This window comes from Notothenia coriiceps, unplaced genomic scaffold, assembly GCF_000735185.1.
Source record: "Notothenia coriiceps isolate Sejong01 unplaced genomic scaffold, NC01 NC01_scaffold00000339, whole genome shotgun sequence".
NCBI lineage: Eukaryota > Metazoa > Chordata > Actinopteri > Perciformes > Nototheniidae > Notothenia > Notothenia coriiceps.
Genome location: NW_011333040.1, coordinates 24,537,755 through 24,548,140, shown reverse-complemented (window position 1 = coordinate 24,548,140; position 10,386 = coordinate 24,537,755). Strand labels below are relative to the sequence as shown.

The 10,386-nt window shown below is 41.1% G+C and overlaps 1 protein-coding gene across 2 annotated transcripts in view; it reads left to right on the top strand.

Annotated features, from left to right (window-relative positions):
* The first annotated feature begins 1,127 nt into the window (after positions 1-1,127).
* LOC104949575 (microtubule-associated tumor suppressor candidate 2-like) overlaps positions 1,128-10,386 on the top strand; it is a 40,520-nt gene continuing 31,261 nt past the window's right edge. For both annotated transcript variants that reach the window (XM_010775963.1, XM_010775957.1), the window contains exon 1: positions 1,128-1,132. The gene's annotated coding sequence lies outside the window, so the exon portion shown is untranslated. The remainder of the gene's footprint in view (positions 1,133-10,386) is intronic.

Below are 10,386 nucleotides of genomic sequence, written 5' to 3'. Positions count from 1 at the left end.
TGTAAGGATCAAAAAACGCCCTCTGATACTCTTAGACGGGCTGGGCTAAAATGTCCGTGACAGCCAATCAGCAATGGCTTGACGTCATTTACGTCAGTTACGTCGTGAGCGTCGTACGTCGTGACGTCACTGTAAGGAGGACCCGAACACATTCATGCGTACCTCCGAACACATCTGGTACCCGAAACCGGACTCCCAGAACTGACAAATATTNATGTTCAGGTGTATATCAGTATGTAGTGTCTCTACTTTAAAGAGTCCTCTCCTGCTGATGTTCAGGTGTATATCAGTATGTAGTGTCCTCTTTTCACCCTCTGTCTGAAACCAGAGCCCAGTCTGCTCTGATTGGTTAGCTGGCTGGCTTACAGTGTGTTGAAGCACTAACCAATAAAAGCACCTTGATGGGAACAGGGATTTTACCCTGTGTAGAACATTTACATGCACAGAAACCTATAACACACTACAGGAAACGGAAAACCCCAAAAAAGCAGAATATGCCCTCTTGAAATCTTCTACAAAACCCAGTCGAAGACAACGACCCTTATGTGTTGAAGTGTTAGCAACAATTAGGACCTGCCGTTAAATATCAATTTAATTATAACACAATACTCAGATTTTCTCAGAAGCTGCCACCGCCTCAAACTGTCTGGTATCCATTACACTGTTCTCATCTGGTTCTTCCATCACAACACTATGATCCATCTTTATTTATCAGCCGCATGCTTCACTTCCACACATGTGAGTGCCTCCCTTCTTCAGCTCTACACTCTCTAAACACTGGCTATCAAGAGAAGAATGACAAGAAATATCAGGAGCCAAACATTTAACGCCTCATCGCAGGTTTTTAAACAAATGCGTGAGTAAAGTTAGCAGGCTGTGGAAAATAATAATTAGTGAAGAGCTTGGATATGAACCAGAGGACACACACTTCTGTAAAAAAGGGTGTGTTTGTGAGTGTGTGACAGACTGACTGGTGCTAGTTCATTAATTCAGACGCAGGTGGAGGATGTTTTGTTTTGGGTATTCATTAGCAGTCATTGGCAGGTGCTGCCGACGCCTCTCTGAGGGCTCACTCTGTTTTTTAAGCTTTTCAATTTAGCGAGGTACATGTGCAGTACACACCATGATAACAGTTGCAGACCTAAAATGTGCAGGTATTTATGAAACAATCGGACCTCGACTAAAGACTGAAGTAAAGAAAAGCAGCTTTTATTTTTGTTGTTGAACGTCATTTTTTTTATGGCTAACCTTGAAGTTAGCATTGCAATGGCTTCCTCTACAGAAAGCCAATGGGATATTTACCAGTGGCGAACCGTCAGGGCCTTCAAGGTATTCAGAGAATACCCTGGAACACTCAGATAACACAAACCAAAAAATCGATTTAATTCAATGTAATTAAATGTAATTAAATGTAATAAAATGTATATAAAATGAATAAATGAGAATCGTATCCGTGTTGTTGATCTGTAATATTACAGTGTTACGTTGTTTATCTTTCTCGGACCATGCACTACGCATTTCAGTGGTTTTGTGTTAGAAAAGAAAGCAACCAATCAGATCTTGTTCTGGGTAGAATATCCTTCAACCAAGGTATTCTATATCCTTGATAGAATGCCCTGGCCGTTGCACTGAATGAGAGCATACGTTTGGACTGACCGTTTGATCAACCAATCATATATTGATTTGTAGCCAATGGGCGTATTCTTTCAGAGTTTCCCTCGGTTCCAGGGTACTCGAGAAGGCCCGCTAGTTAACTGGCTCGAGACAGAGGATCTAGATGAATGCGACGAAGCAATTCATGCCGTTTTATTGCTTTTAACGTTGAAATGACAAATGCAACAGGTGAAGATGAAGTTGTTGCGGAATTGTTGTGAGTACCCTTTTCAAGACGACAATTCAGTGAAAAGACGGACATTATAATGCCGCGGAAGGGGGGCGACGGCGGCGGGGGTGTGTGTGTCTACAGAAGGTCCAGTTGTGATAGACACGGTTCGCCACTATTTACATTGGAATATGGAGCATGATCCTCTACACATAATAACACCACTTCGAGATTTTTGAAGCATAAATGGAATCACAAGAAGTAAATGTTAACGTGACATCTTAACGCTACAAACTACTTTGTGGTCGATTGACTTCATGTCAACACCGCTAAGCTAAAGGCGGCTAACATTCGGGAAGATGACATTTAATAGTCTCATTTAGTTGTTTGTTGGCAACCATCGTTTTTAAAGACATAGAAGCTTCATACATTCACAAGTGGGGTATTTACTGATCTATTTTATGTCGTAGAACAAACATCAATATCTCTTAAGCTTATGTTAACCATAGACCTTATTTCAGGCTTCTAACTAAAAACGAATTCAAGAACATCATTGACTTTGAGACGAGAAACTGGAAGTGGTAGAAATGTTAACTTTAAGAGTCATTCCTGCACCAATCTACAAAATAAGAGTAAAAAAAAAAAAGAATAAGGGATATAAAGGGAGGTAAGAAAGGCGGAGCGGATTAAAGGGTAAAGACTGAGCAACCTGCATTCGTGACCAATGCTCACTCCTAATGGGAGCTGGCAGTATTGATCTGAATATCTGGCAGCAAAGCAGGTGTGTGTGTGTGTGTGTGTGTGTGTGTGTGTGTGTGTGTGTGTGTGTGTGTGTGTGTGTGTGTGTGTGTGTGTGTGTGTGTGTGTGTGTGTGTGTGTGGGCCCATCAAGAAGAGCCTTATCAAGAGTATCCTGGAAGCAGTCGGTTAACTAATGGCCAACTGAGACTTGCTGTCTGATCTGCCTCGTCTTATCTCAGAGTGAAATAGCTTTTTAGAGGCGAGTTCAAAGAGATAGCTGCAGGTCTGCTGGATGATGAACTTTAGCAAAAGGTGAAGCTGATCATAAGAGGGGTGTGTCTACAGGGGTGGAGAAGTGATATCAAAGGAAGCTGCTTCTGCCAAAGACAAGGAGGAAGGCTAGTTTGAAAAATCGCAAATCTAAGAATATAATCCATCATGCCGCTGACTTGTCTCTGACGTCAGGATCTCCGACCTCACAGGGTTTTTTTGCACGATGAAATGCGTCAGTGGTTCATCGCAGACGGAAACATTTTAACCTGTCAATCAGTACCTTGGCGATGATGCTGCAGAGCTGCGGGCCGTCCTGTGTGAGCGACAGCAGGTTGCTGATGGCGCTGCCGATGGTGTGCACGCTGTCCGATGAGTCGATCTGTTTGATCAGGAGCTGGAGGAACATCAAACTGTGTGTCAATTTCTTTATCAAAGGTCACCTATTATGCAAAATCCACTTTTCCATGTCTCTTCTACATCAACATGTGTCCCCTCTTCTTCATGTCTCTTCTACATCAACATGTGTCCCCTCTTCTCCATGTCTCTTCTACATCAACATGTGTCCCCTCTTCTTCATGTCTCTTCTACATCAACATGTGTCCCCTCTTCTTCATGTCTCTTCTACATCAACATGTGTCCCCTCTTGTCCATGTCTCTTCTACATCAACATGTGTCCCCTCTTCTTCATGTCTCTTCTACATCAACATGTGTCCCCTCTTCTTCATGTCTCTTCTACATCAACATGTGTCCCCTCTTCTTCATGTCTCTTCTACATCAACATGTGTCCCCTCTGTGGAAAGAGACTCTGAAAGTTTCAGGAACAAAGATTCTCTCTCTTTTTGTCCTGATCCATTTCTATAAAAACTGTCTGAAAATGAGCTGATCAGATTTTGACCACTTTATGATGTCATAACGATTTTTGTGGCTTGTGTAACCATTAGCCAATCAGCAACCATGGTAACCCCCCCCACCTTATCACCTGAATCTCCTCCTAGAGCACCATTGAGTTCTTTCTAACCAAATGTCTCTCATACCCCTTTCACACCAACGCGGTTCCAGGGCCGGTTCGGAGCNTCTCTCAGAGGGGCGTGGGGAGGGGCTCCTTATTTTCATCTAAAGTAACAGACAGAGAATCAGCACTTTGGAAACAGGGCTGAAACAGAGGGGATTATGGGTAATGCTGCAATGATCTGTTTGGTGTTTCAGCCAATCAGAGACAGGCTCTGGATATATCTGAGACCTATATTATATTGATGAAAAACAGTATAACAGGGGACCTTTAAGAGATCAACAACACGTCGTTTATTTGACTGCATAACGACATGGTTTGCTGTCGTTAAAGCTATAACAGAAGAACGTCTCCCTAACTAATATACTGAACACGGCTAAACAGATATCTTTGAAGTTGGGGATGATGACGCCTTCAGGCAATATGTTTTTTAATGCAATCATTTATGATGACTTTGAAACATCTGTCCAGGGACGACAGCCTCTTGGCTCACTTTGTCAAATTAACAGCATTTTGATTAACGTGCACTGCCCACGTTGAATGACAAACAATACATGAATAAACTAATGAATTAATTAAATCAATTAGTTAACAGTTATGAGAAATGACAGTACAGAAGTATTAATGATGCGAAGTGTTTTTCAAACTGTCATTGTTATATAGTGTTTCATAATAAGATATACATTACTTTACAAGCATATAGCACTTATCGTGAGGAAGAGGGGGAGGAAGAGGAGGAGGAAAGATAGCGAGTCGTTTGAAGGACTCGAGGTTTGCTGTTAGATAACTAGGTCATCTCTAGATGTAGGTAACCATGGTAACCAACTTCAGGATGCTGCCCCTTTAAGTTAAATGAAGTTGAAAATAAACCTGAAGTGACGTCGACAGCTTTATGGGGAATGAGCGAGGGTCAAAGCTGATCTTCAACGCCGTTTGATCATTACAATAGAAATAGGTATTCATTGTTGTCCTGGACACAAATCTGATCAATCTGATCAATCTGCTGCCAGTCAGACTTACTTTCTGATAAAAGCACATACATCTTAAAGCAGGAGGAATGAAGAGATTTCATTCAGTGCCTTTTTTGGATCGTCTATGAAACAGTCGAATGAAAACAGGTCTCAGGTCAGGTGAGCAGGTTGTAACCAATCAGGAGAGAGAACTGGCCTCTTAATACATTAATCTGTGAGGTCTTGATTTCAGTGATTGTTCTAGACTAATTTGACTGTGGGGGTGGGGGGGGGGGGCAATAATGTAATGAGAGGGACCCATTTAATGCAGGAAGGAGGAGGTTTGAACATGTTTGGTTTAAAGTCATAGCGCATGAAATAACCTTATTGGTGTTTGATTTAGAACAGACTTTGTGTCGATTACTTTTTTACAATTGTATTCATTTTTTTTTGTTACTTTGGCCGAAGATACAGAACATTAAAATACTTTTTCGGGAAATAAATACATTATTAATGCAAAATAAACGTTGTTATCTTATTTCTTAATATTTGTTTTAGTAACTTGGCCCCCCTCCCCCAGAACCGCCCATGCTTGATTGGTTAATTGGGACAACAGGTGGGAGATTCTGGGTGTTTCTCAATGTCGAGGACGCTTCCTTGGTAGGACATGTTCCTCCGAGTCAGGTCCTTCAGAAGCGAGGCAAGAATCCTTCCTAGCCTCGGAAAACGAAGAATGGTGGAAAAGGCTAACAGTTGTGCGTCATATGCCTTAAACGCCTTAAACGGAGCGCGATTTCCGCCAAAAGATTTGGAAATTGGTCCGTGCGCAAAGCATTGTGGGGATTTTAAGACGGAGGATACATATGTGCAGCCTCGAAATGTCTCGCTACGAAGGACGCCGGGCTCGGTAGAATTCCAAGGAGCCTGGACATTGGAACAGTCCTTCGGCGGGACTCGATGACGTAGCATCCTTGAAATAGTGGCTCTGGAGCATCCTTCCTTGACATTGAGAAACACCAAATGGGTCACATTTTTAGAAAGTACTTCCCGTTTCTAATCAACTAAACTAAGTGGGTTATTACCTCGAGTAAGTCCACAGCCAAGAGCTTGCTTTTTTATGAGGCTTAATGCTAAACGCTAAGGCTGTACTGGGTGTATCAATAAAAAAACTCCAGTACAATATTAAATACATGTAAAGCATTGAATAAAATCCTAAATTCAAAACAAACAAAATGTTATCACCTTACTGCATCTCAAGATGTACCCACACAACGCTACACTAGCTTCTTGGTCTTCTTATTAAATACGATTTTAATTGATTTAACCGTAAATGTAACCCATGCTGGTTAGTTTAATTAAAAGTGTGGCAGCTGAATCCTCACACATGTAATACTAAGCTGGATGGCGTGATGTTGCACACGCTAGATAGTCACTGCGGTGCTTTTAATTTACGCAAATGAATGAACTGGGGTCGGCTTAGTGTAACGCAGGGACTTATTCTTCAATTAAATGATGTGTATTAAGTGTTAAACGGCCTCTGTGTAACATTACATGGGTGTAATTAATGAAAACGGCTCCAACATTTAATGAATTCAGCTCTGCTCATTAGTGACTGAGACATATAAGGGCATATGTTCATCACAGGGTATAAGCAGGAACCCTGAAGTCAAATGTAAAACCTTTTAAGACCCTTTCCATACATTTTAAGACCTCATCGCCACTTTGAGTTTTAACCGGTTACCTTGGCGACACACTTTACCTCACATTGACTATATACAGTATTGATTGTCCTTCCTCCTTATCTTCCAACTATTTGGACGCAGACTTGCATTTCCCCATAACGATGTTGCTTAGCAACCGGCGTAAACGGACCTTCGCGCTATCAAGCAGTGAGCGTGCGATGTCCTGTTCAGATGACGTCAAATCCAACGGGATGCCATAAATGCCTATCCCCTGTGTGCCTTGACAGAATCACACACACCTACGCAATGATTACATTCAGGCAGACTGTAGAATACAACCTCTTTGGACCATTGATATACTTATTGAAAACAAGCTACAAAATGTAATACCTTGGGAAATGCCGTTTAATACTTTTTAAGACCCCGCGGACACCCTGGAATTGCTACTTTTGTTTTAGTAAAACATATGTATAGTACTTATTCAACCTCTTGTTATATAAAGAGAATACAGTGGAGACGATCACCTGTGGCGATTCTCAGCTGCACAGTGACGGTGGAGACAGGAAACAGAACAGGACGATTCATCTCTTCACCTGGAGAGCCCGGAGAGGAAGTGCACTGCACCATCAACCTGAGGACCAGCAGAGGAACGTGGAATGTGTTTTATTTATTCAACAGGGACAGTGCACATTAATCAACATTTCTGTAAATATGACAGTTTGCCAAGAGGCTATTTTCCATCTGTAGTCCTTGGACCTATTCTGTAAGTCAACCTAAAGACACATTTAATTTTAAACAAGTAAATACAATAACATAAAAACATGCAACATACAGTAGTGGAATACTTAATACCAAAACCCTCATTCTCCATCACCTTTGTCACAGTAACTTCAATAATGTTTATTAAACTTCACAATCAGTAGCCACATCCTTTTAACACTTATTATTATTTGATGTTTGTATAACTTTTTTCCTGCACTGTAATGATTGAAATGTTCCTGCTGTGGGAAAAATGAAGGATTTCTGATTCAAGTAAAAGCAGCATGTGTTGAATCAGAGCATGTTATCCCTCTCCCAGCCAAATGCAGATCTGACAAATAAGCCAATACTCATTTTAAATGTTTAAAAGAGAGGCAGATGACTGTCTTGTGATGTGTGTAAATCCTCCGTGAAGGAACTCATTCTAGTGTTTTCTGTGTAAAGAATTAAAAAGGATAATACATTTGATATAAAACAAGGAAATAAAACTGTCAAACGCAGAATAAATAATTAACATAACGCCGACCTGACAGGAGAGATCTCAGATCTGTGGTCCAACACAAAGTCCGGCACCAAGAAGATCAAATGCTGCCCCGATGTGCAGTCTGTCGGCAAACAAACACAGAAATTAAATATACTCAAGAACTGTGATGTAAAATGTCAGATTATTTCCTTCATATCCTAATTTCTACTTCACTTCATCTCAAAGGAAATGTTTTATCTTTTACATCTTAAGGTATTAGTTACTTTGCAAATTTAGATAACAAAATAAACGAATTAAGATGCATTATTATGGATTAGGTTAGCTGTGGTTTTAATGATTTCCACCTTTAGATTTATATAAATATTTGTATTCCATTGCACACTATTTTTATTTTATGCTTTTATTGCATTCTTGATTTAAATTCTTATTTAAAACTTTGACATTTTATTTATTTATTCTAAAATGGAGTAACTCGTGAAACTGAGATTTGCCCAGGATAAATAAAGCATTCTGATTTACAAAAGGAACATTAAGTTAATGAATACTTAAAGTGGACCTATCATGCTGTATTGGAAACATGTATTGTAGGGCCATACCTATACAACACATGTCTGTGAAGTTTTTTTCTTAAAATACCAAACAGATCACCAATTGTAGCCATGCCTCATACTGCTCAAACCCCTCTTTTGAAGCCCTGTTTAGAGAAACACGGATTTTGGGTCCTTAGCTTTATAAAAAAAAAAAAAAAAAAGAGGAGGCGGAGCTAATGCCTGATCAGAATTCTACCGGAGATAAAGTTACTTTCTGCTGTGATAAAACGCTATCCTGTCCGAAACCACATCAAGGATTATTTCTGAAACAGTATGGAGCTCAAATGCTTTTTCTCTTGCGGGTTTATCACAAGGTGAGTTCTTTTTTTTAAATTTCCTGCAGAGAGCCATGTGCTCTCCAGTACAGGTTAGCTCTGAGTGTTAGCGAGGCTTGCTAATGTAAACAAAGACGAGATTACGTCCAAAACACGTCAGGCATTATTTCTGATAGCAACTTTCTGTAGGTCCGCCGCCGATTTGACGTAAGTTCGGATGGAATCTGTATCCGCTCGTTGTACCCCCGTTTTTAGAGATGTGGGTACGGAGGAAAAGAGGGAGGGTTTTATTTTCTGACGCTGCGTGAGTTCCCCGACACACCGGGGGGGGACGGGACACATGTTTATGTATAAAAGACATCAAAAAGTGGATTTTGCATGACAGGTCCCCTTTAAATAAAGTGATGTTCGCATAAGTGCAACATTAATACCTTTCTACTTTAAAGGTGGGATAGGTACGTTTGAGAAACCGGCTCGAGATACACTTTTTGTTATATTCCATGGAATGCTCTTAACATCCCGATAGCAATGAATATCTGAAGTGCTTTGACAAAAAATCCATACAAAAATGTCATCTGTGGAAGCCGTAGTACTATAAAAAGCATGACCAATCTGAGCCGGCCCGGCTAAAATAACTGGATGGCCTACCTGCCTGTCAGCCTTCCATCTGTGCACAAACTTATCTCGTGCCCTCATTGTTCATGTGCGCGTTAGTGTGTGTTAGAGGAGGGGCTCTGGAAGGAAGTGGCAGATTTGTTTTTCCAGCTGTGTATTTTCAAATTCTAGCGCACTCGAGCTGGTTTCTCCAAAATTACCTACCCCACCTTTAACTTCACATATTTATGTATAAAAGACATTAAAACGTGCATTTTGCATGATAGGCCCCCTTTAAAGCTATGGCAAAAATAATAATGCTGCGCCAAACTGAGTATGTGTAATCAAGAGCAATACTTCTGGAGATTTTACAGTTTTGAGTATTTCTACATCACCTTTCATTTCACCATCCATCCTCTTCCCCACTTCCTCTCCATCAGGAACCCCAAAAGCATCTACTTGCTGTTGATGAGTGACATAATGTGAATTGAGGCTACGAAGCTGCTGAGGCGCGCTGTGAAATCCTGCTTCAGCGGCATGATCCAACCTACTGAGGTCAGAGGGAAGCTGAGGCTCTGAATTTGAAGCTTTTTCAAAGTTCATATTGCCCGCAGGATGCATCTCCTGAGGGTCTACGAACGCTTCAGGCTCTCCCCAAGCAATGTGAGGGAAGTAATAGTCCGGGAATGGATAGGGATATGGAGGATAAGGTACCTCAGGTGCAGATTTCAGAGGACTTTCTGAAGGGCTTGAAGTAAAAGAAGCAACATCAGAGTTCTCTGGGAATTCATAGCTTAGAGGAGGATTAGTTTGAGACCATTCTTGAGGATCAGGGTCTTGATTTGAATCAGTTTGAGGGATTTTAAGGTGGTTATAGTAGTAGTATTGATAGTTTGGATTGAAGGAGTTGTGTTCATCATGGACTTGTGATGAGCGAGGATGAACAGAGGCGTCAGACCTTTGATCTTCGGACAAATCTGGATTCCCTTCCGGACTTAGAGGAGGTAATCTTTGAACATCGCTCCGAGCAATATGTGGAAAGTAATAGTACGGGAATGGATAAGGACGTGGAGGAGGGGGTGCATCAGGTGCAGGCTGAAGGAACTGGTGAGATTTCTCTAGGAATTCAGGATTTTGAGTAAAACGAGTTAAAGATTGTTCTCCAGGTACTTCAGGGCCTGAATCAGGGTCTTGAGGTGGATCAGGTT